The sequence below is a fragment of the Rhipicephalus sanguineus genome, unplaced genomic scaffold, assembly GCF_013339695.2.
Source record: "Rhipicephalus sanguineus isolate Rsan-2018 unplaced genomic scaffold, BIME_Rsan_1.4 Seq427, whole genome shotgun sequence".
NCBI classification, from domain to species: domain Eukaryota; kingdom Metazoa; phylum Arthropoda; class Arachnida; order Ixodida; family Ixodidae; genus Rhipicephalus; species Rhipicephalus sanguineus.
This window is the reverse complement of record NW_023615227.1, coordinates 10,704-35,217: the sequence shown is the minus strand read 5'-3', so window position 1 is coordinate 35,217 and position 24,514 is coordinate 10,704. Positions and strand designations below refer to the sequence as shown.

Here is a 24,514-nt window from a genome sequence, read left to right as displayed (position 1 = left end):
GAAAAGCAGCAAAATTACGATGTTCTACATTGCGATATTTACGTGTGCAGTAACAAGAGCTGTACAACTAGAGTTGGTCAAGAGGATGTCATCGGAAGTGTTTATACAAGCGTTCCGAAGATACAAGCGTTCCGAAGGGGACATTATTTCTTCTTTTTCGTGAAAGGTGGGCCGTGATCGACCCAGCCCACCTTTCACCAAATGGCGATGCCATGTGATGACGTAACGTGTAACGTCACGTGATGTGACGCCATGGCGACGTCACAATTTTGGTGATCTGTGACGTCGTGCAGACTCGGAATCATTCAAGCACACATACAAGAGGGGCCAAATTAAAGGCACACAGGGCCCTACAAAGAAACCTGCTGAAGACCAACAAGCCCGCATCGCATCCCTTGTCGCTCAAGAAATATATTTACAGGGAAGCTGTACATGGCATGACTGCCCGTCGTGTGCGGGCAGAAATGTATGTGCCACAAAAATTGAACAAATCCCACTACTTGCCCCTGGTCCATTAAAAATTAAGGAAACACAGGCAAAATGTTTGCATGCAAACTGGGAACTTGCAACGGCCCCAACCATGGAACTATAATGCTGAATAAACTAATGTATCGCAGGATCTTTAGAGTTACTCCTTTAACAGCCCAACTTGGGTCTTCACTGTTAAGACCAGGTGGCAATATGAAGCAAAAGACAAAGAATATGTGTCCAGTCAAACTATCATAAACATCTTTATTACATAAAACCATACAGCCAAGTATAATCTGTAAACATGACCAGAACCACTTCAACAGACTACACGCTACACTGTCAGTCGTGCAACGTATGATGCCAAACACCACAGTGAACTTGGCGAGAACTGGAGTACTATACGCAAGCGTCTTTTGCCCTGCACATTAACAAGAGATAAAGTGTTCTCCGCTCACATGTTTATTTCCCCATTTTTATGGGTGTGAAAGGGAATGTCATCCCTGCACTTGCAGACAGGTTAGAGACTAATCCAGGCAAAGGAGAAAGGGGGGCTACTGTGCACGGGAGGAGGCCCAGCGCTGCCTGTCCTCAGTTGGTCTTCTTGGAACCCTCGGAGTACGGTGGCGGTGGTCCCTCCTGAAATTACAAGAAAAAGATTCACAATAATATGGTTGGTTGCCAGAGAGCCCAGGCGTCAAGTGAAAAATATTGCAGGTAAAATAGGGGTACGCATTATGTTTAGTGAAGAAGAGCTGCTCAAAGACCATGTACTGCTCTTCAATTTTTGATCTTGTGTTTGTGATTGTTGTGTGCTGATGTGTAGTGAGGCCGGTTAATGTATACGTCGTGAGGAGTTCCAAGTATGAACATAACATGTGCTGTGTAATAGCTTCAGTCTAAATGACGCTCTTCGATGCTGCAGAGGCTTCCATTTTAGTATCACCTTAGATTCCGTTGCACAAAACTGTCTGTTATACATGGGTACATTTAACACATACCTTGCCAGCATGGGCTGAACTTTTTCTAATCTTTCTTTGTTAGATGCTGTTGAAAGGTCCCACACACAGCACACGTATTCCAGCACTGATCTTGCGTATACTCTATGTAATAACTCCTGGGTTCACGGCAGAAATGCACGTGTATTTCGTCGTAAAAATCCCAACCTCAGACAAGCTTTACCTACGGTACAATGCACGTGCCAATTCCATGATGAAAAGGGCAAAAGCAAAAGCCTAGGTATTTGTATTCAAATGCCATTTTTACTGGAGAGCAATTTATTCTGTATTCAAATCCACCTGAACTTTCTTTCTCTGGAGAACCTCATGCACACCATTTTCTTAAGATTCAGTTTCATTTCCCATCGCTCACACCATGCGTGTATCGCACACAAGTTGTTTTGGATCAAAGAGCAGTTAGTTTCAGGGGTAACTTTACGGTATAATGTGCAGTATGCCTAACATGAGATATACCTTCTCCACTTGTACTGCAAGTTGCTGTGATGTACAGTGTAACACAGCAACTTTTATTATTTATTTATTTATATTTATCAAATACTGCGGACACGTAGTCCAAGCACGGAGGGCAATAAAATGGTACAACAATGAACACGTTTGGCAAAAAGTTGGAAAGAACAAAGGAAATAAAAACAATATTAGAGAAATAGAGTCAATATGTTTGGCAAAACGCTATATAAAACAAATCAATAATAATAAGGATTATGATGTTGATTCGATTATACAATTCCATTTGGTTATAGTACGAGGGAAAAAAAGAATTCTTAAATATGTTCGTTCTCACGAAGTAAGGTGTTGATGCATCTTGTCTATGGTGGCATGTGGGTCTGGTTAATAGGGGTGAGAGATATAGAGATGAGTCTAGTGGTGAATTGTTCGTGTAGAGCAGTTTAAGAAAATCCACTCTTTTTGTGTCTTCTCATCTCGAGTGGTTCAATATGGTTAGCTTTCATAAGTTCTGTGGGTGAACCCAATCTTCCTCAAGTTCAAGCAGGATGAGTTCAATATTCCTGATGTTCAAGCAGGATGAGAAGTTATGTCAGAAACATATGAACCAAAACAGAGCGTGACTGGGCAGGGAGGAAACAACTAGAGATTGCTTGAAGTCGTAACATGCATGACATGTCCAAGCCATGACTGTTGAGCCAAACTCAAGCTCACCGGTGGTGCACTGGCACTGGCCTGGTCAAAGGATGGCGGAGGGGCCGGCACATACATGGAACCTGGGTTGGCTGGGTTGTAGTAGGCCGAGTTGTGCGATGCCTCGGCTGCCTTGGCCATGGCTGCTGCCGCTGCGGAAGGAGGGCAAACCTAGTGTTACCCCCCGAAGAAAAAGGCGTGGGACGAACGCCCTAGAAACCACAGCAGGGCAATAGAGTCGAACCTCAATACTGACGCATGGTTGTGACAGTGAACGAGGCGGCGGTCGGGCTGTTAAAGACAAGACTCTTTATTGGACGAACTTGTACTCAGGAAACGAACAGTCAAAGTGCAAGAAATACACACTGATAGCGGCAACCACAGTCATCGGACATCGGTAATTTGATTGGCAACGAATTTCATCAGCTTTTACAGATGCGTCACAGTGCATTATAGTGCAGTGGTTCTCGAATGGGGCTCCATGGACCCCAGGGGTTGCGTGAAGCCATTTCTGGGGGTCCTCAAAACCCACCCTCGAAAAAAGAGCAAAGAAAAAAAAACGCATATTTTGGAGGCACAGTATGTCCCGTGACACAGCCCCTTCTAATTTTTAATATGCTTCTCTGCATAACATTTTGTCATTGCAGCGAAGGTGACTTATGTTAGCTGCTCTTCATGAGATGGTTGTAAAGCTTTTTGTTGCAGCTTTCGACGACGTGCTGGTGGGCATACATTTTCTAGGCTTGCATATTTCAAGAGCAAACATAGCCCGACACCGGTTGAATGTGGCTGCAGAGTGCACAACTTATTGACAAGCTGTTGAGATCGAATTGGCACGGCCTTTTAGTTTGACCACTGTTTGCCAGGGAGAAATAAAAGGCACCTATTTCAAGCTGCATTTTGTGCTAAGATCTTTTCCCTCACTGCAAGGAGCTTCCTTCATCAGTTCCATCGGTCCACAAGGGGTCCCCGAAACCTCCATGGCTGAGAACCACTGTTCTAGTGTTATCACTAGAGCTGTGTGAATGGCAATATTCTGGATGCCAAGCAAACTCGAATACTGAAAACTGGAGTGCGAGTAGAATAGAACATTTATCGAATACTTCCAAGCAAAATGCAGAAAAATGTTTCAGAGCATTCCTAAGCATATTCTCATGGCTAGGTTGGTGTTAGGAGGAGTGCTGCAAAGTGGTGTTCCAGGGCAGTGCCTCTATCTTTCTGTGCCTGGGCGAAGGAACGTAGCGCAATGGGAACCGACCGTCGGCGTTAGTGCGGCTTTTAGCCGCCGGGCGCCGCCACCGTAGTAGACCCGTCGTCGCTCGCGGAAACGAATGCCGTGGCTGCATTCGAAACTGCTATATGGTTCAGTTTTCGGCTGTAGTTGCGTTGTTTAAAGTATAACGAAAACTTGTTAACGGGAATCATGAAGCACTTGTCGTTCTGGGCAGCCAGCCCATTTCGAAGGCATGTGTCTTTCGCGGCTATTTGATCGAGATGCTCGCGCGTCGTCTGCTAGCCCGATACCAGAGAGTGCATGCCAGTGATGCGCGGAAAACTGTTTTGTCACCGTTATATTCACTTGACTGAGAGTCGGTTATTGACTGTCTGAAAGTCGATTTTCGAAAGCAGTATTTGCCAGGAGCTAATACTGAAAGCTGGGGCGCTTAATGTTCCCCAATGTGTGCTATCATTTACTGGTGTAGCGCACTATATGCAAGCCTGGAGTTAATGCACTAAATAGCACGAAATGTTACTAGACTGCTTCCAGGGATATACGTGATCACCTGTTCCCTGCGTAAAGCTTTTGAGAATTACATTTGTTGCCACCGGGAGGAAGCAACAGCTGGTGCCAGAAAAAGAGGAAGTATGCCAAGTGATTCCACCATTTCAGAGCTTAAACCAGTTAACTCGTGGTGGTACGAAAAACAAACAGAAACAGCTGCATATGCCGCGCGCTTCGTGCAACACTGACCAGTGTGTGTGAACAGACGTTACCTAATAATAATAATAATATCTGGGGTTTAACGTCCCAAAACCAAGATATGATTATGAGAGACGCCGTAGTGGAGGGCTCCGGAAATTTCGACCACCTGGGGTTCTTTAACGTGCACCTAAATCTAAGTACACGGGCCTCAAACATTTTCGCCTCCATCGAAAATGCAGCCGCCACGGCCGGGATTTGATCCCGCGACCTTCGGGTCAGCAGTCGAGCGCCATAACCACTAGACCACCGTGGCGGGGCTGAACAGACGTTACCGTTCAAGTATAAAGTAGTGCCGACTCAACTTGAGCCAATGTGATAGGCGTGAAAGATGGCGCAGCCTGTTGTGAGTTGCTTGAGCTCGTCTTAGTATTTGTCGATGGATTGTTGTAGCTTCAGTATCGGGCTCCTCAGGTATCATTCTTTCCTCTTCCATTTAACCTTAGTAAAGTGAAGCTTTGGGCTAGTTGGTTTTGCATTATGAAATGGTAACAGCGCGATATTCTGCACGGGAAAATATTCAGATGAAAGCAAATAGCGCGAAAAAACGTAAGACAAGACGAAGAAGGCTACAGCACAAGCACAAGCGCTTCGTCTTGTCTTACGTTTTTTCGCGGTATTTGCTTTCATCATGAATTACCAACTCACCCAACAATCAATCCTTCTAACATATTCAGCTTTTGTGGACACATAACAGCCAGCGCCCCTGGCGGGTGCGGCGCGGAGCTAGCGCGTTTGCAAAGGAACTATCGAGTTTTTCCCAAAAAATTAAGCACAGAGGTTGAATGTTGAAAAACGCAGACCACAAAGCGCTTCTGGGAACCTAAACGCACGAGAAAACTGCAGCGATCATGTTGCAGTAAGCGTCAATTTTGTTCCCAGAGCAGTTAAAGATTGTACAATGGGAGTCTATGGAAATGACGAAAAATGTGGCCTGTTTTTCGAGACAAAAACACTCACTGTGGTAAAACTAAGCAAGTTATATTATTGGTCAGTACATCACATGTAGTTCTGACACTCAGCTTTCGATTGAAGCCATTCTCAACTTTTCGCAATTGGCATAACATTGTTCTCTAACGCGTTTTTTTGAAATGCGGTCCTTCAAATGCTTGTGGTATATTGATAAACCCTTCCTTATCACCAGCGACAAGGCGTCATCCGTGGCAGAGTGAGTTAATCGCTCACGTTCGAAGCGCAACATTACCGCATCGTCATCGGTTTGATTCCTGGCGTCGGAGCTCTAGTTTTTTTTTTTTTTGAGCCCGTGACTTAGTTCCACAGCTTCCCACAAGATATCGCTGTAGAAACAAAAGAAACAGTAGCGGAAGTACCAGTGCGCAAAGGCAACTTGCAAAGAGCGGTTGTCGACGTAAACAAAGAGATATGGCGAATTAGACGAGAGAAGGGTTTCGAGGTAGTGGATATAAACAGGGAGGTGCACAAGTGGGGCGGTGTCCAAAGAGACAGAATTCACTTCCATAAGAGGCTTGGTCATGAGGTGGGCTGGCGACTGGCAGGACGCGCAGTAGCTTTTTTTGGGGGGCATGCGGGCCCTTCGAAGTCCGGGGTAGCTAGTAACAGGGAAAACAACCAGGACTTTTTGAGAGGTAGTATTGCGAAAAACCAGAAAAAAGGTAAAGGAAAAAGGGAGAGGGGGCGTGTTGCAATTAGTTACATAAACATGCAGGGTGGCAGAAAAAAGGCAAAATGGTTAGAGATTGAGGAGCAGTTAAACAAATAACAGATAGGCGTTTATGCAGTTACAGCAACACACCTTAGATACTTGGAAGAGCCACCACATATTGAAAATTATGTTTGGGAAGGGTGCAACAGGATCATATCAGAAAGGAAAGGTGGGGGTGTAGGATTGCTAATTCACCGTGGCGTTAATTGGGTAAGAGTGAAACAGACGTGTTCAGAGCACCTCTGGGTTTTGAGCACAGTAGGTGGAAAGGAAACGTGGCTAGGGGTGACCTACTTGTGGACGGGAAATAACTGCAGAGAAAAGGATCGGGAGATAGTGGATTGCATGAGTGCGGATATTCAGGAATTTGGTAATGGGGCCAAAATCATCCTTCTAGGGGACATGAATGCCCACATACATGACCTTGACGGATATTCAGACACAAATGGGAAGTTATTACTAGATCTCTGCGAGCAACATAGTCTGGAGGTAGTTAACACGGGGCCTAAATGTGATGGCCAGATCACATGGGAAGTCGGAAACAAGCAATGAAGTACCGATTATTGTCTCATGACTGAAGGAATTTACCACAAACTGAGAGAAATGAGAATAGACGAGGAAGGGATTAAAAGCTTGGGTAGTGATCATAAATAAATAACATTACAAATGGGATATAAAACTGGAAATAAGAGCATGGAATCAAGGTCTGGCACCTCGTATTTAAATGACAAACAATTAATAAATATAGCCACAACACTCGAGGAAGAAGTGGGCAAAATACCAGGCAAGGACTGGGAGCATAGTGAGCTGTTACACCGAATGACGAAAGAGATAGGGAGAGAGAAGAAAACTACTCGCTGGAAAGGAAAGAGGTAGCCAAAAAGTTCGGGGAACAAGAAAATCCGGGAAGCGATCAGGAAGCGGCGTGGAGCATCACGGGAGCATAGAAGGGCAGGGCAAAAAAGGAGAAGCGGCCACAGGACGAAGTCAACAAAACATGGGAAATATATTTAGAGAAAAAATCCATTGTACAGAAAATGGTCGAGGCAAAAATTAAAGGTGAAAGTGAATGCTGGGTGACAGAGATTCACGAAAAAAAAGGAGGCCGCAACTAGGATATTTTGGAGACACATAAAGCCACTAGGTAGGAAGTCTGTCACAATGCAACAACATATTGTAGATGAAGGAGGAAATCAATTGGAAGGGTACGAAGCGCTAGGTTACATCCGAAAAGTAACAGCCAATTTGTTTGAAAAGAGCGTCCAGGGGATTTCCCCGGTGAGTAAAAGTGTGGCGGAGAGAGCAACCCAGGAAAAGCTAGTACTGGAGAATCTCAACTGTAAAAAGGCCGAAGGAAAATTTCCAAAGCGCACTGCCGCGGGTTTAGATGGGATTCCCGTTAGCCTCATTAGCGAACTAGGGCATAACACTAAAGAAGCACTGCTGAAAGCCGTAGAAAAAGGTTTACAGGACAGGCAAATACCGGACAGTTGGCGAAAAAGTAGAATGAACTTAATCTATAAAGGCAAGGGAGAAAAGGACAAGATTCGCTCGTATAGACCACTAACCATTACATCGGTGCTATACAGGTTGGCGATGCAAGCAGTAAAAATGAAAGTAGAAATGTAGGCAGAACATAACGATATTTTGGGAGAACTCCAGAATGAATTTCGAGTCGACAGGCGGTTAGACGATCACCTGTTTGTTCTCACTCAGTGTATAGAAATATCTAAAATAGAAAATAGACCCTTGTACGTGGCTTTTCTAGACATCACTGGTGCGTACGACAACGTTAATCAGGAAATTTTGTGGGATATAGTGAAAGAAATGGGCACAGGCGACGACTGTATACAGCTTTTGAGGGAGATATACCGAGAAAATACAGTTTGCATAGAATGGGAAGGAGTTTGTAGCAAAGAGAACGTTGATATTAGCAAAGGGCTGAGACAGGGATGTCCTTTGTCCCCGCTGTTATTCATGCTGTACATGGTGAGTATGGAAAAAGCGCTAGTAGGTAGCAACATTGGTTTTAATCTGTCACACAAACAGGGTGGCATGATGATTGAGCAGAAGCTTCCATGATTATTTTATGCTGACGATATCGTCTCATTTGCTGACAGTCGAAATGATATACAGCAGCTGGCAGATATATGCAGAAGGGAAGGTGAAGCTCTAGGACTAGGATTTAGTGTAACAAAATGTGGATTGATGGTATTCAATGATCCTTGTGATCAGGCGGAGTCAATACAGGGCCAACAAATACCGAGGGTGAGGGAATACAAGTACCCCGGAGTATGAATAAATGAGGATGACATGTACATGAAGGTACAGGAAAAAGCCTCGGCAGCAAAAAGAAAGAGGAATGCTGCAATTGTGAAGCACAGAGCATTGTGGGGATACAATAGGTATGAGGTGCTTGGAGGTCTGTGGAAAGGTGTAATAGTTCCAGGGCTTACTTTTGGGAACTCAGTGGTGTGCATGAGGGCAGAGGTGCAATCGGGAATGGATGTAAATCAAATGACTGTGGGACGCCTCGCGTTGGGTGCTCACGGGAAGGTGACAAATGAGGCTGTAAAGAGCAATATGGTATGGGCAGGTTTTGAGGCGAGGGAAGGAGGTTCACTAGTAAATATACGGCTGGTAGTGTAAACAATATGTCAACAAAGAACGTTAAGCGAAAAGTCAGAGAGGATTTACTGGATGGCAGCTATGGAGAAAAAACCGGCTTTGAGTAATTACCGAAAGGGCAAAGATGAAATAAGGAGGGAGGCATTTTACAATAATTCAAGGGGAAGCGCTTTACTGTTTGAAGCCAGATCGGGTTGCCTTAGAACGCACAGTTATAAAGCGAGATTCAGTAAAGAAGAAGAACAACGCACATGCTGCGGGGAAGATAAGGAAACGGCTGAGCACTTTCTGATTGAATGTGGAGGTATCCACCCAGGTGTACGTTTGGGCACGAGCCTGCATGAAGCCTTGGGTTTTAGGGACAACAATGGAAAGATGAACACACCCGCAATTGAAATAAGTAAGAGACGGCTAACAGCGCAAAACAGGACACGGGACAAGGAAGAAACACACGTCTGTGTTTCTTCCTGGTCCCTTGTCCTGTTTTGCGCTGTTAGTCGCATATTAAGGGGCAAGATCAGCAACGTTACAGCGGAAGACTGGAAGAACAATATTAGGCACGTAATGAACCCTGAAGCAAAGTTCAGACTTGACACGTCAGAAAATGATTACATTCAGCCCATTGTTATCCGAATGGGTGAAGGATAAACTGGAGAGAGCGACTTTAGCTTCGAGCTATCTGGCATTGAGCCACCCCAAGAGGACTAACGGCTTTTTATGAATGAGAACATACCCAGGTTTCAGGGACACTGGATGATCAGCGCTTCTAGCGGCCACTGCTGGAAGCTCTCACGTTTTCTTTGGGACAAGGTCATTTTTCAGCGATAAAAAATCGTAGAGGCGCAACTTCCAAACCTTCTATGAAAGGCACGTTCTAGGAGCTGTACCGCACTTCACAAATCCAGCATTGTTAACATTGGGGCTTCACATTCTGTTCCCACGATTGCTAAAATTTAAACAATGGGCACGTGTGGAAGCTACCGAAATTACGCTTTGTTTTTCCGGACAAAAACGAGCCGTCTGCAAAAACTAGACGGAAACCAGCAAATCTGTCGGAGATGTGAGTAGTACAAGACGAAGCTTTCATTTGAGGCCACAATCATGGTTTTGCGTGAAGGAAAACGCGTTCCAAATTGAAGTTTTCTACAACACAGTCGTGTGTTTGACCATAGTACCTTTATAATACCTATCGTATCACGTGCCAGGCGCCGTGCGCTGTGGCTGAATGGGTTGATCGTACATGCTGGCTGTTCGAGCGTAATCATTGGGTGCGGGTTCAAATCCCAATGCGGTTTTTTCTTCTTTTTCTTTGTCTCTCTCAGAATTGCTGATGTTTGCCGCAGTGGTACACCGGTTACAGTGCTCGCCTGTTGACCCAAAGGGCACAGGTTTGATGGTAGCTCCAGCATTTACGAACGAGCGAAGATGCTAGAGGCTTGTGTACTTGGATTTAGATGCACGGTAACGAACTCTAAGTGGTCAAAATTTCCGCAGTCCTCCTCTACGGTGCGCCTCCTCATGAACATATTGTGGTTTTGGGACGTAGGGCTCCAGCAATTGTTATTACTAGTGCAACACTACTGACGAGTTAGTTGCTTGTTTTCTCGCTGGAGCATTGCACCCAGAACCTTTTCTGCAGTTTCGGTTTTGCTTCTGGAAATGGAGCAAGTCAACTTCTCACATTTTATTATTACTACGCAACCCATTACTTAATGAAGGAATAAAAGGAACCACTGGGCCCGATTTTAGTTCACCTCCACCATAAGAAGGCAATACACAATGAAACCAAGGCAAGGATGAGGGCAGCCATTGATAATATAATGAAGCGTTTTAAATAAGTACTCCACTATTAGGACAGACCGCAGAAACGTAAGCAGCAATAGTAAAACCAATGCAAAGCTTGTATCGTCGAATTGTCGCTTTTTTTCTACGGGAGCAGCGTTCTCTGCTTCTGCAAGTAGTCCCGCTCTATTACATTACATTTACTTCCCCTCCGAAAAAGAGCCATCCCTGGCTAATTACGGGCAGACCACTGCACAGTGACAGTGAGGCTTTAGCAGGTCTATATGCACAATCTCATGCCTCGACCATGCCTCGACATTGCTTTATTACAATAAGTCTCAAGCGGCTTGACGGCGTAGGTCAAGTATGAGGCTTGCAGACCACACGGTACGGGCCGCGGTACTTCGGAAGAAAATTCATAGACCGACTGGGGCCACCTGGGGAAAATCGTAAGGTTTGTGTGTGTATATACATGCACACACATAAACGTATGCAAGAACATACATAAGGTATGAATAAATACCCCCTTCGCTGACTGGCGCGGGCTGGCAGCGGGAACCGGTGTGCGCGGAACAGACGGTGAAACTGTAGGCAAGCAGATGCAGAAGCGCAACAATGCGTGGCTGCGTGCCGTTGCCATAGTAAACGACGAAGAGATTACCACCGGCTGCTTTGCTGCTAGCTTGCGTTTCCTTTCTTGAATTCTCAGCGCTCGTCACCTTCCTATCAAGAATGCTGTCTCACGCTGATCACGTGCATGCCATTTGTGACCTGGAACTGCCAGGCGCATGGCGATAATGCAATCGAGAGGCATGCAAGATATCAGGACTATTTTTGTGAGGCAAACAACATCCATTCAACACGTTCTTCAGTGTACGATGCTTTCCTGATCAGCATAGGTAATTTCACCGGGAATATTAGCCGATGACACACTGCCTTTGTTGCCGCAACGCCACTTCACGCTGTTGAAAGAGTAAATCCTGAGAGGGAAGTTCAGGCATGGACACATGCATGTTGTCTTTACTGCCGACTTACCCGGAACATGTACCCACGTCAGCAGCAATGTACAACAGAGTGAATAAAAACAGCGAGAAAGAAGACTTGAAAACTAACAAGGTCTTTTCGCATTGAAGTTCTGCTTACAGATTCAATGAGTCAAATATTCGATGCTCACTAAATTGCCCTCTAGACTGTGTTTGTGAGCCAAACCCAATAATGGTTCATCAAACTATATGAACAGATCAAGCTCACCTTGATTGTTCGCCTCAGGTTTATGACTAACGTGTCACTGATGCACTATATATATATATACACATACAGCAAAGCCTCGGTGATACGAATCTCGCGAGGTTACCAAAAATATTCGTATCATCCGAAATTCGTATCACCAGAAAACATGGAAAATTAATAAGAAAGTTGGCATACGTTTTGATATAGTGTTTCGTAGGGCCGTAGCGACATCATGAACAGCTCTGAATGATTGCCAGTAAAGTTTTTAGACGTCAACGACTCAACGCTCATACTTGTAATAGTAAATATACGGCGCATGCACGCGTGTGTAATTAATGAACCAGATGTGTTGTGCCCTGTGACCGCTAGTAGCCCCTTCCTAATCTTACTACGCCTTTTTGCATGACATCTAAGTCCTGCGGCGAAAGTTACTTAAGAAGCGCTTTGCACGCGATAGATAGAGGCCAAGCTCTTTTGCCAAGACCGTCCGCTTCGTCTCTTGGGGTCTTCGTGCACGTTTCATGGGACTTCATGATGGACCCGCAGCCCAAGTTTCAGTCTTGTTTCATAGAACGTCTGATTGCGGGGACATGGCTTGCATCGACGTGGCAGGCACGTGTTAACACAGTACAAAGACACTGCTGCATCGAGTACAGGAGCACACGTCAACGCGTCGAAAAAATTGGCCGCGTATCTGCGTGCTTCGCTGCAAATGTTGTCTAAAGACGATAGAAGAGGCGCTGCGTGAGATATGGACGCCATCTGGCAATACGACGGGAAACATGAGTGCTGTGTTGCGGGCTGGTAGTCCCGGCGCAGCAGCAGGCGAAGACCGGCGGTGACCAACGCAACCGGCGGGGACGCCAGCCAGCCCGAACACGCGGTTTAGCGCGAAGCGCTGAAGCACAAGAAACGTCCGCACTCAACGAGTACTCTCCACACACTCTTTTAAATGCACATGCATTTCTTAGTCGGGCATGTCAGGCGTCTGTCGGTGTCCCGCGCGCCGGCAGGTGTTATCTCTCCCGCTCTCACTCCCTCTCCCATAGCAACAGCTGCGGGCGCGCGCGCTTATCCTCGCCCTAGCAACCGGAGCAGGTGGTGCGGGCGGAGTAGCGGAGAGTGAGTGGAGAGGAGGAGCGCGCTCTGGCGTGTGAGGGCGCTCGCATCGCGGGAGCTCGGCGGAGCTCCCACGTGTGTGGAGAGACTGTAGGAGAGGGTGGGTGCAGTGCTTCACCGCTCCTTCTCTCACCGTTCGCTCTCTCTCCCTCCCTGCGCCCCACTCTCCCGTCCGCTCGCTCGCTCGCACGTATATAGACCGTTTTCACGGAGAAGAGGAGCGTAGCCTCGAACTGGTGTATTTTCACCGCTTTCTCTCTCTCCACCTCGGCCGACCGCTGCCGCTGGTGTGTGCGGATTCCCGAGTTTTGCACTGCGTGGTGCGTGAGAGGTCAGCGTGTTTCCATTTTTGGACGCGCTGAAGCAATTGTGCTGCTGCAAATCGAAATGTCGGACAAGAGCAGGTCGACAAGCTACCACTGCGCTGTGTTTGGCTGCGGCAACAGCTACGGAAGCCTGAAAGACTGGGAGCCAAGGCACGCGAAGTGCACAATGTTTTTAAATGACTTCGCTTCTCTCAGGTCGCACGCCTTCTTCTCCGACAAATAGTATATTATTATATGTGGTGTCTGCACTTATGGCCATTTCTCCAAGTCACCACACCAGCTTGTGATTGTGCTTGGGTGCTGGTACACTTTATCATCTGCACCAAAGAGAACCAATGTCAAGGCTGACGATTAATACACAAAATGTTTGGCCAAGAGTTGTTCTCATGAACCTCTCTGATTTCTATGCTACAGCACATGATTTACAATGCCTGCGGCTAGAAAACGTTCCATCCTAGTGCGTGCAATTTCGAGATTATTGAATGAGCACTTTTCAATCTACATGACAGAAAGGCCCGCATGACATGTGTTCTTTGGCGTAGGTACGCGTTTCTAATGTTTCATCGAGAGCACGTTCTTTCTCGACTTGTCAATTTTGTGACGATAACTGGGGTAGCATTACGACAACCGCACTTTCTTTTTTCGCGCGGCAGCCTGGGTGTCGTGAATAATCGGCCCACGTTCGTTAAAGCCAGGTCGTTACCTGGACACGTGCGCTCGTCGTAATGCTTCTGAAATACTCGTCAGAAAACAAATTGACAATAATGTTACCAAAAACGAGCGCCCTTTCGGCGTACCGCTAGTGGTGGCGGCTCGCGCCGAAGCGAACTTACGCCATGCTACGATTCCAGATGTGCAACAGGCTTATTTTTATTTTATCATCGGTGTTGTTTCTACGCCGAATTTTGAGCTCACACGTCGTACTTCTGTTCCCTATCCTGTGCAAGGATCAGAGGCCACAAGGTACGACGGCGACACGAATAAACACAGGCATCGGTGTTTGTGCTCCTGTCGTTCCGTGAACATTGTATTGCGACGTGCCAAGTGGAACCAAAATGGTCTGTTAGGGATTAGAGTTACGTTGCACTTGAATAATCACGGCACGGAAACCCGGCAGCTATCTTAAACACTAATGCGCGCACCTAGCGCGCAGCCGGACAATGGCCTACGTGCTCGCTCGTCTCCATTTACGTTTCTCTGATTATACTTCGACAGTTGTCCTAAATGTTAACGCTCTTTTATAGTGATTATTCCAAGAACCTCACCCGGCCAGCTATAACAAAGCATACAAAGCAATTACCAATTTACACATGCTGCTTAAGAACTGCATTGGCATTATTCTCATCGTCGGCGCTGCTGCGGGAACGTCTCGTGGGCCGCCGTTGCTTGCTGTTTCCGCCATTTTGAAGCTGAAAGCTTAGCGATTATTTATCAGCGCCTTTACACTCGAAAAACGTTGCCCTGTTTTGCCCGTGTACCGCGAAGAACAGCAATACCTTGTGAACCGAGCGCATATGCTGCATACACCGCCGCGGAACCCCACACACCGGAAGGACGGCGAAACGTCGCAGTAGTGATGCAGGACTATCGATGGTACTATCGATACTATTGATAGCCGAGTCACTATCGAACTATCGATGGTAAAAAATATTATCGATAGTGCTATCGATAGTAAGTACTATCGATAGTTTAAAATCAACAGCGCGAACTCATTGCAGAATAAATTTGGCTCCCCGCGCGCGTGGTACAGTGGAGCCGAAGGAGCAAGTTGAAGGGCAAGAAAGTTGACATGCTTGCGTTCATCACCAGAGTACTTCGATGACACATGGTCATAAAGTCAAACTATTAAGCTGTAGCGGAAAGGAAGCCGTTACATCGGGTGGAACTGCGCGGCTTCAATTTTATATTGTATTTGATGAATGCAAAATAAAAAATTATCAAGAACTAAGTTTGTTAATTGTAAGATGTAGCTAGTTGCTTATAAATATTAATTTATTGATGGACATATGCCACCATTTTCACTGCGCAAATAATTTCTCTCGATAAAAATTTCCTCATAAATGAAGCGAAGCTGATAGTAGGCTATCGCAAATATTTTGGCAATTTGGCCAGCCAGCAACAGCATCGTTATTCGCACCACTATGGATAGTTTGTCACGTGGTTGTGACGGTGAAGAATACTGCAGCAAGACTGGGAAATACGAAGCTCTTTTTTTGGTCGAACTTGTGCCCAGAAAATCAAAAGTCAGAATACAAGCGATACACGCTGCGCACTGATTGCAGCGAGAACAGTCGCCGGCCGTCGAGTAATCTGACAATCGGTGGAACGCTTCGTCTTTTATACATCAGTCATCAAACCTTCCAGTGTTATCTCTATTGCTCGCGTAAGCTCTCGAATAAACTTGAATATTCGCGTCCGGCGTGTAACCTTAAAATGTCAAAGAATCGCGAAACTTCTGAAACATTGCGGCGCGGCCTGCGTCAAACGCAGCTAACAGTCTGTGGGTGAAACCCGAATACATCAAAACAAAGCAATAAAGTAGCTGACTGGGCTAGTTGGTTGTGGATTCGATCCCGCGACCTCCGAATTAGCATTCGAACGCCATATCCACTAGACCACCTCGGCGAGTATCTCCCTGGTTGTGCATGAGCAGGCGGAAGAGATCTTTGTGTTCACCGATTCCTGCCTCTTCGTCGTTTTACTGCTGCGGTTCGAGAACCCAAAATAGAGCGCACAGCTAGTGCGATAGCAGACTGATATCCCACAATTCCTGGCCGTGACGCAGGTGCAAGACATGTATGAAGTATATGGAACGATATTTATCTAAACGTTCTGTATAATCGCAGCACTGCAGCCCAACCCTGTTTCGACACAGGAAATATCGGTCCGCGCCAGCAGTTTCGTGTTCTGTTTAGTCGAGACTTTCTGTTTCCCGAGGCCATTTGAAACTGGGGCTAGTTGGTTGTGCATACTTAAGGTTAACAGCGCGAAAATAACACACGGCAGACAGGAAAAAGACGAGACAAGCGCTGACTTCCAACTGAATTTTTTATTGAGAAGAATGCTCTTATATACCCGGGTGAACAGAAAACAATCGGTAACAGAAGGTGAAAACACAAGCAAAGATAAGCAAAGCGAGTCGGCGTAGCAGGCTCAGTGATAGTCGATGTATAGACGGTTTCAAGATTGCGATAGCAGGAGCACGTGGTGTACCCCAGGGAACTTCCGGTTACCTCATTTATTATTCTGCAACACCGAAGCGTAAAGCGTTTTTTTAAGATTTGTCAGAGTAAGGGAATACTCTTTTTCCAGTTTCACATAAAAGAAAGGCGCTTATAGTTAAATACTAACTCTTTTAGTGTTGTGTGTAGCTTAGAAGAATATTTAATTCAAATATTTTGCTAGACACAGGGAGAAAAGTGTTGAAACTCTACTGGCTACTCGCCAAGGCTTTTGTTCCCCGCCAATCCTGCTAGGCTACGCCAGCGCAGGAAACCGGAAGCGGTCCAGGGCCTGTGTTAGTAAACAGTGAAACCCTCTATAGTTATTTCATATCTTTATGTTTTCACCTTCTGTTACCGATTGTTTTCTGTTCACCCGGGTATATATAAGAGCATTCTTCTCAATAAAAGTTCCGTTGGTAGTCAGCGCTTGTCTCGTCTTTTTCCTGTCCGCCGTGTGTTATTTTCGCGCTGTTAACCTTAAAGCAATAAACACGCGTGGCAGTAATATCGCTGCTAATATTACCAATGGTACTACCGATTCGACTATCGATAGTTTATCGATAGTAGTACTATCGATAGTTTGTTTACACTATCGATAATTTTAAAGAAACTATCGATACTATCGATAGTTAATTTACCGATAGTTCTGCATCGCTACGTCGCAGACGATAGACGGCGCTGCGGTGGTGGAGCGCTTTAAAAATGGCAGCCTCCTTGTGAAATTGGTGTATATAAATGGAGTGAAGCGATTACTACGCCGTGTACTCTCGGCGCAAGAAATGCATTCGCATTTCCTCACGATTCCCTTCGGGGAGGTGGGGGCATTTTTTTATTTACACGTCGCCTGGGTAAAACAGGAATGCCAGAGCGGCGCCCCATGGCATTCGTACAGTGCAATGCAGAACCGAAACCGAAACACAACAATGAGCTCATGCAGTGGGCACGGAGGAAGTTTCAGCACAGCTTAAGAAACTAGGGTCTTTAGAATTACGTATGTATGCATTTTCTATTAAAGGAACACACCACCTAATACTTACCTAGTGATGTTACGCCTCAGATATGCGTAATGTTTGCTTTTCGCTTGACAATGTACACAAGTATGAACCTAGTCAGCCGTTCAAGATGGCTGGCCCTTGGGTAAGTGGTTCAACTTTGGTCGACTATCTGAATCGAGTGACGTGCCGACAAACAGAAAGACAGACAGACAGACCAAAATTTCTCCGTTTAAGTATTCCAAGAAAGACTATTGTCTTTAAAAAAAAAAGCGCGACGTCACCGTCATCTGTAATCTAAACACGAAGGCGCATAAAGGCCTCCAAGATTCGCGCGAACTATCTCGGAGGCAACGACGCACCACTGATGGTCGCGCAGCGCGAATGCCCACGCCTGCGCGTGACTGCCGAGTCTTCCGCCACAGCGCGCGCAGCACCTGTTCGTACCTGTGCGCTAGCGTACGTTCGTATCAAACGTAGTGGGGTGCAAACCGGTTCGCAACAACCGTACTCCAATACATTACAGGCTAATGGGCATTGGCCGCGACCAAAGAAAAATTCGTATCACCTTGAAATTCGTACGAGCTGTGATCGTATCACCGAGGTTTTACTGTATGCAGTAAAAGCTCGTTAATTCTACTCTCGTTAATTCGGAAATCGGTTAATTCGGACACGTCATCTGGTCCCTGTAAATATATGCATCACTCTATGAGACTGGGCGCTCGTTATTTCGGACAGATTTGACCGCAAATCGGATAATTCGGCGACTTTCAGGCCGCTGGCGAGGCTCGAAAACGAAAAAAGAACCATTCGGAACAAAAGTGAAGCTCAAACTCAGCATCGCCATGGACATCAATTATCGGCTTGGCTTGACTTGAGACTGTTGAACGCCTTTTTCTTCGCGCGGGATAGTGCCGTGATGGGAGCGTGTGGTTGGCGCGGTGTCATTTTTGTTGCTTTGTTCCCGTTGGTGTGCTGCATCGTTAAACGCCGTTTTACCGAGGAACAATTCAGTACGGCTCCTTTAGCTTGATCGTTGCTGGTGCTTTTGTGCTGACTTCTCGTGTGAGCGCACTCTCCGCCGATGGCAACTGCGGCGAAGCGGTCCAAGTACGAGGCCAAAAACTTCACCACCAAAGTAGAAATTTTGCGTGCCCTGAAAAATGGGCTCTCCCGGCAAGAAGTAGCTCCTGTGCCATGACGTCGGCAAACAATACGACGTGAGTCTCCTAGCGCAGTTAGCATTCTTCGCGTATGTGTGGCAGAGCACGCCTGCGCACGCCATTGCCAACTGTTTCAGGCACAGTGGCTTTGTTGTACCCGACTCCAGCGATGCCGCAGTGGCCGAAGTAGAGTGTACTCTAGCCGAAGTGTCGCCGAACGACGGTGCCAATGACGGGCAGGATTTCGGAAGTGTTATGCCTGATGCAGTGACACTCGACGATTATATCGGCATTGATGGCGTTGCCACTGCCGGCTCTCGACTGATGAGCAAATCGTCAAGGAAGTGATGCATGGCGACGAATCCAAGAACGAAGAGCCTGAAGAGGTGCAGCCACACCATGAGCCACACAGGCCCCCTCGTACTGTGAAGGAAGTCGCGGAGGCCCTCGTCGTCCTTGGAGGATTTTGTTTTGGCAATGCAGACAGCACGCGAACTGCTGAGCACCTTAAAGGGCTCAGAAAAATTGTGCCCGCGCGAATTTCTGCTCGAAAACAGACAAGCATCCGCGATTACTTTGTAAAGTAAAGGTATGTTGAAAAAACTCTTGCATTTATTGTGTTTATTTCGACCATTCGATAATTCGGACATTCGGTTAATTCGGACATTTTTTTTCGGTCCCTAGAAACCCGAATTTACGAGCTTTTACTGTATAGGGTGTGTCCAGATAAGATCGAACACGAGGTCCCGGTCACCATTCCCGATTGTGATGAAATTTACTGTAGGTCTAGGTATTACACCCAGAACAATGGTTTCGCAGTTAGTTTTACAAAAAAAAATTTTGTTCGCCTGAAAAAAAATATATAAATTTTGGCCGCAAAAAACGCTTTTTTCCGCCAATTTCGCGATTTCTGAATTTTGAGCGCACCTAGGGAAAAAACGGTGCACTTCTTCGTCACAATATTTATTCCTCTTAAAGAACAAGTGGAATACAATCTTATGAGTCTATTATTTCCCTTGCTTGTCGAAGCACGTTTGAAGAAAAAAATCACAAACTTGGCAAATCCCACAAAATACCTCTATTTCAGGTATTTATTGCTGCAAGCAAGTTAAAGTGAGGATAATGAAAATCGGTACAGAATAACTTTGATACTTTTGCTCTCTTTTAAAATAATTTGTGTGGTTTTATCGCGCTCCGTTTTACACGATAATTGGGCTGAAACGTAAGTGATTTACCAAAAACGCCGAACTTTGAAAATGATTTTCTCAAAAAGGCCATTTTTATTTTTTTTTTAAATCCCTCTGATTGAAGTCAAGGACGTCATCTACCATTCTGCAGAAAGAAACGTTGCATTATTTTGGTTGCTAACAAGTTATAGTGCGTCAAATTTGACCATGCCAGCCTAGCGGCCGCGTCGTTCGTTATGGGCTGAAACTCGGATATAAGTTGCTAAAAATACTTGTACGTGACATAATCACAAATCAGCAGCTCCACACCAACAAATGCGCAGCCCGGTGTCATGGTTCAGCAAGCTTTGTCTTGCGATCAGCCGCTTGACAAACCCGCAGCAGCGGCCGCTCGATGCTGCGGGCGCTGACATTACATGAGTGCCGCTTCGACTGCGGATGAGCTCCGCTTGAGCGCCAAACTACGCCCAGAGGACAAACGAGAGAAGGAATGCATCACTGTGAAAGTTAAAGGTCGTTCAGTGCCAACAAATGTCATAGCATGCAACGAAAACTCCGCGGCGATTTCCCAGTGAGCGCCTCCAGCAGTGCCCTCATGTGTTGCTTTCTCTCTTCAGATGGCCTAAATATCATAGGTTCATTCTATGAGCAACATATGCCACAAAAGAAAGCCATTGACATCTAAAGAAAGCTGTCATACATGCTTCTGATGTCGAGCAACTCAAACTGCAGTTGTTCATCTCGTGCCAGAACACTTGTGTCAGCCGGCTGTGAAAAGAAGTGTGCCCAAGTCCTTTACTTCATTAAAGAACCGCTTTTACAATACTGTATTGTTGGGCGTCCGCAGATAGAATATTCAACGCAAGTCGAGCGTTATCACGATATTATGCGGCTTCGGGCATAACAGCAGGGAAAAAAAATACATCCGTGCTGTATTGAAGGCGCTCACTGGGAAATTGCCGGCAGAGTTTTCGTTCCATATTATGACATTTGTTGGCACTTAACGGCCTTTACCTTTCACAGTGATCCATTCCTTCTCTCGTTTGTCCTCTGAGCGTAGTTTGGCGCGCAAGCGGAGCTCATCCACAGTCGAAGCGGTACTCGTGTAATGTGAGTGCCCGCAGCATCGAGCGGCCACTGCTGCGGGTTTGTCAAGCGGCTGATCCCAAGACAAAGCTTGCTTGACCATGACACCGGGCTGCGCATTTGTTGGTGTGGAGCTGCTTATTTGTGATTTTGTCACGTACAAGTATTTTTAGCAACTTATATCCGAGTTTCAGCCCATAACGAACGATGTGGCCGCTCGGCTGGCATGGTCACATTTGACGCACTATAACTTGTTAGCAACCAAAATAATGCAACGTTTTTTTCTGCACAATGGTAGACGACGTCCTTGACTTCAATCAGAGGGATTTTAAAAAAAATTAAAAATGGCCTTTTTGAGAAAATCATTTTCAAAGTTCGGCGTTTTTCGCAAATCACTTACGTTTCAGCCCAATTATCGAGTAAAACGGAGCGCGACAAAACCACGCAAATTATTTTAAAAGAGAGCAAAAGTATCAAAGTTAATATGTACCAATTTTCATTATCCTCACTTTAACTTGCTTGCAGCAATAGATACCTGAAATAGAGGTATTTTGTGCGATTTGCCAAGTTCGTGATTTTTTTCTTCAAACGTGCTTCGACAAGCAAGGGAAATAATAGACTCATAAGATTGTATTACACTTGTTCTTTAAAGGGAATAAATATTGTGACGAAGAAGTGCACCGTTTTTTCCCTAGGTGCGCTCAAAATTCAGAAATCGCGAAATTAGCGGAAAAGCGTTTTTTGCGGCCAAAAGTTGTATATATTTTTTTTCAGGCGAACAAAATTTTTTTCCGCAAAACTAACTGCAAAACCATTGTTCTGGGTGTAATGCCTAGACCGACAGTAAATTTCATCACAATCGGGAATGGTGACCGGGACCTCGTGTTCGATCTTATCTGGACACACCCTATATATAGGGTGTTTCAAGAAACGTGTCCAACCTTCCCAAAAAATCAGGGAAATGAGATATTTGATTGCTGCCTTCAGAATTGATTTTTCTGTAGTGGCAGGGATTTTAAGATGGTTAAAGAAATTATTGGGACTGTAATTAAAAAGTTAAATTAGTTAACTTTTTAATTAGTGGAGTTTAGGTGGTGTGTCAAAGGGGAGAATTGAAGTTCTTCATGCCAGAAACCCAACCCAACTTTGAGATTTCGAAAAAGTGGCTTCTAGTAATAATTACGAAGTAATGAAATTCAACCAAATTCAATGGCGAAACCTAAACAGAAACATGGAAGAACGCAACTGCCACATTCTTCTGAGACGTCCAAAATGAGTGAATGACTGTTAGAGACATGACTTGTTAGAGACAAGATTGTTAGAGACATGACTTGATACAGTAATTAAGAAAGTTAAATTAATTAACTTTTTTAATTAGCAGAGTTAGGTGACTGTGTCCAATTGGGGAACTGAAGTTCTTCATGCCAGAAACCCATCCCAATATTGAGATTTCGAAAAAGCAGCCTCTAGTAATAATTACGAAATAATGAAATTCAACCGAATTCGATGGCTTTTGCTGTTGAAAGCCGTTGCATTTGGTTGAATTTCATTACGCCACAACAATTACTAAAGGACGCTTTTTTGAAATCTCAAAGCTCGGATGGGTTCCTCGCATGAAGAACTTCAATTCTCCCATTTGACACAATCACCTAACTCCACTATTAAAAAGTTAATTAATGTAACTTTCTTAATTATACTGTCCTAAATGATGTCCTTAACTACTTTAAGATTCCTGCCGCTACAGAAAAAGCAACAATGAAAGCCCCGAGCAAATATCGCAATTTCCTGATTTTTTGAGAAGGTTGGCCACATTTCTTGAAACACCCTGTATGTATGTATGTATGTATGTATGTATATATATATATATAGCTGTATGTATATATATATAAGCTGTTTATTGGACGGAACTCCATGACAATGCACTATGGCAACAGTCAAGGCCAAAGCACGGGCTCCGAGAGCGAGCGGCGTTTAGAAGAGAACGACCCACTAGGAGCCGCTGGAGAGCGCAACCGTTAAACAGTACCAATTGGTTCGCCCCAATTGCCCCGAGTACGAAAAGGGAGCCGTCCGGCGACCTAACAGCTCGTCACTATGAGTGGGTCATAGTAGGCCTTGAGGCGCTCCACGTTTACTATGTCGCGCCCTTGGCGGCGCTTGTCCGAAGCTGGTTCGATGGGTTCGATCAAGTGTTGATGGGGGACGTGCGCTCGACGACCCGGTAGGGGCCTTCGTATTTCGGCAGGAGTTTTGATGAGAGGCCACTTGTAGTGGTAGGGACCGAGAGCCACACGAACGATCCAGGGAGGAACATGGGCTCAGAAGTGGTGGTGCCATCGCGAATACTCTTCTGCAGCACTTGTTCCTGCATCGTAAATGTCTTGGCAGGCTCGCGACACTCTTCAGCAAGCCTGGCTGTGTCAGAAATAGGTGCACACTCAGATGGATCCAGTTTGCATGGAAGTATCGTGTCGATGGTGTGCGACAGGTGCCTTCGTACAGTAAGAAGAAGGGTGAAAAACCAGTAGTGCTCTGAGGGGCGGTGTTATAGGCGTAGGTGACGAAGGGCAGAATGGCATCCCAATTGCTGTGATCGGCGGCGACGTACATTGACAGCATGTCGCCAAGCGTGCGGTTAAAGAGTTCGGTTAGGCCATTCGTCTGCGGGTGGTAAGCCTTTGAGAATGGCTTCCACGACTTCCGACAAGAGGACACGGCCTCGATCGCTGAGAAGCTCTTGGGGTGGACAGTGATGCAGTATGAATCGGTGTAGTAGGAAGGAGGCAACATCGCGCGCTGTAGCCGCTGGGAGGGCGGCGGTTTCGGCGTATCGCGTTAGATGGTCAACAGCGACGATGGCCCAGCGGTTACCAGCCGAAGTCAGAGGAAGTGGTCCACACAAATTGATGCCCACGTGCCTAAACGGACGGTTAGGGCAAGGTAATGGTTGTAGACCTGTTGGTGACACGTGCGTTGCAGGTTCTCGGCGTTGGCAATCGAGGCAGGAGCGAACGAACTTCTGCATGTAGCGGTACATCCTTCGCCAGAAGTATCGTTGTCGAATGCGGTGGTAAGTTTTGGATACCCCAGAGTGTGCACATTGCGGGTCAGAGTGGAAGGCCTCGTATATTTCAGAACGCAGACTGCGGGGTATCACTAGTAGCCACTGGCGGCAGTCGGCGTTGTAATTGCGTCGGTGCAGTAGGCCGTCACGAACGGCGAAATGGTGGGCTTGATGACGCAACGCGCGAGTAGATGGTGTTGCTGACGGATCAGTGAGCAAGTCGATCAGTGAGGTGATCCATTTATCCTTGCGCTGTTCGGTAGCGATGGTGTGAATGTCGATTGAAGCAACAGCTATGTGAGATACTGAGCAGGGGGCATTGTCGTCAGGCAAGGGAGAGCGTGAGAGGGCGTCGGCGTCAGCATGCTGGCGTCCGTTGCGGTACAGCACGCAGATGTCGTAGTCTTGTAGGCGAAGTGCCCAG

At 46.0% G+C, this 24,514-nt stretch overlaps 1 long non-coding RNA gene across 1 annotated transcript; it reads right to left on the bottom strand.

Moving 5' to 3' along the window:
- Positions 1 to 707: 707 nt before the first annotated feature.
- On the bottom strand, positions 708 to 3,874 carry LOC119377286 (uncharacterized). The gene is made up of 2 exons (XR_005180791.2): positions 2,646 to 3,874; positions 708 to 1,107 (listed from the first exon to the last, which is right to left on the bottom strand). It is a non-coding gene; the product is annotated as an uncharacterized LOC119377286 (long non-coding RNA).
- Positions 3,875 to 24,514: the final 20,640 nt, after the last annotated feature.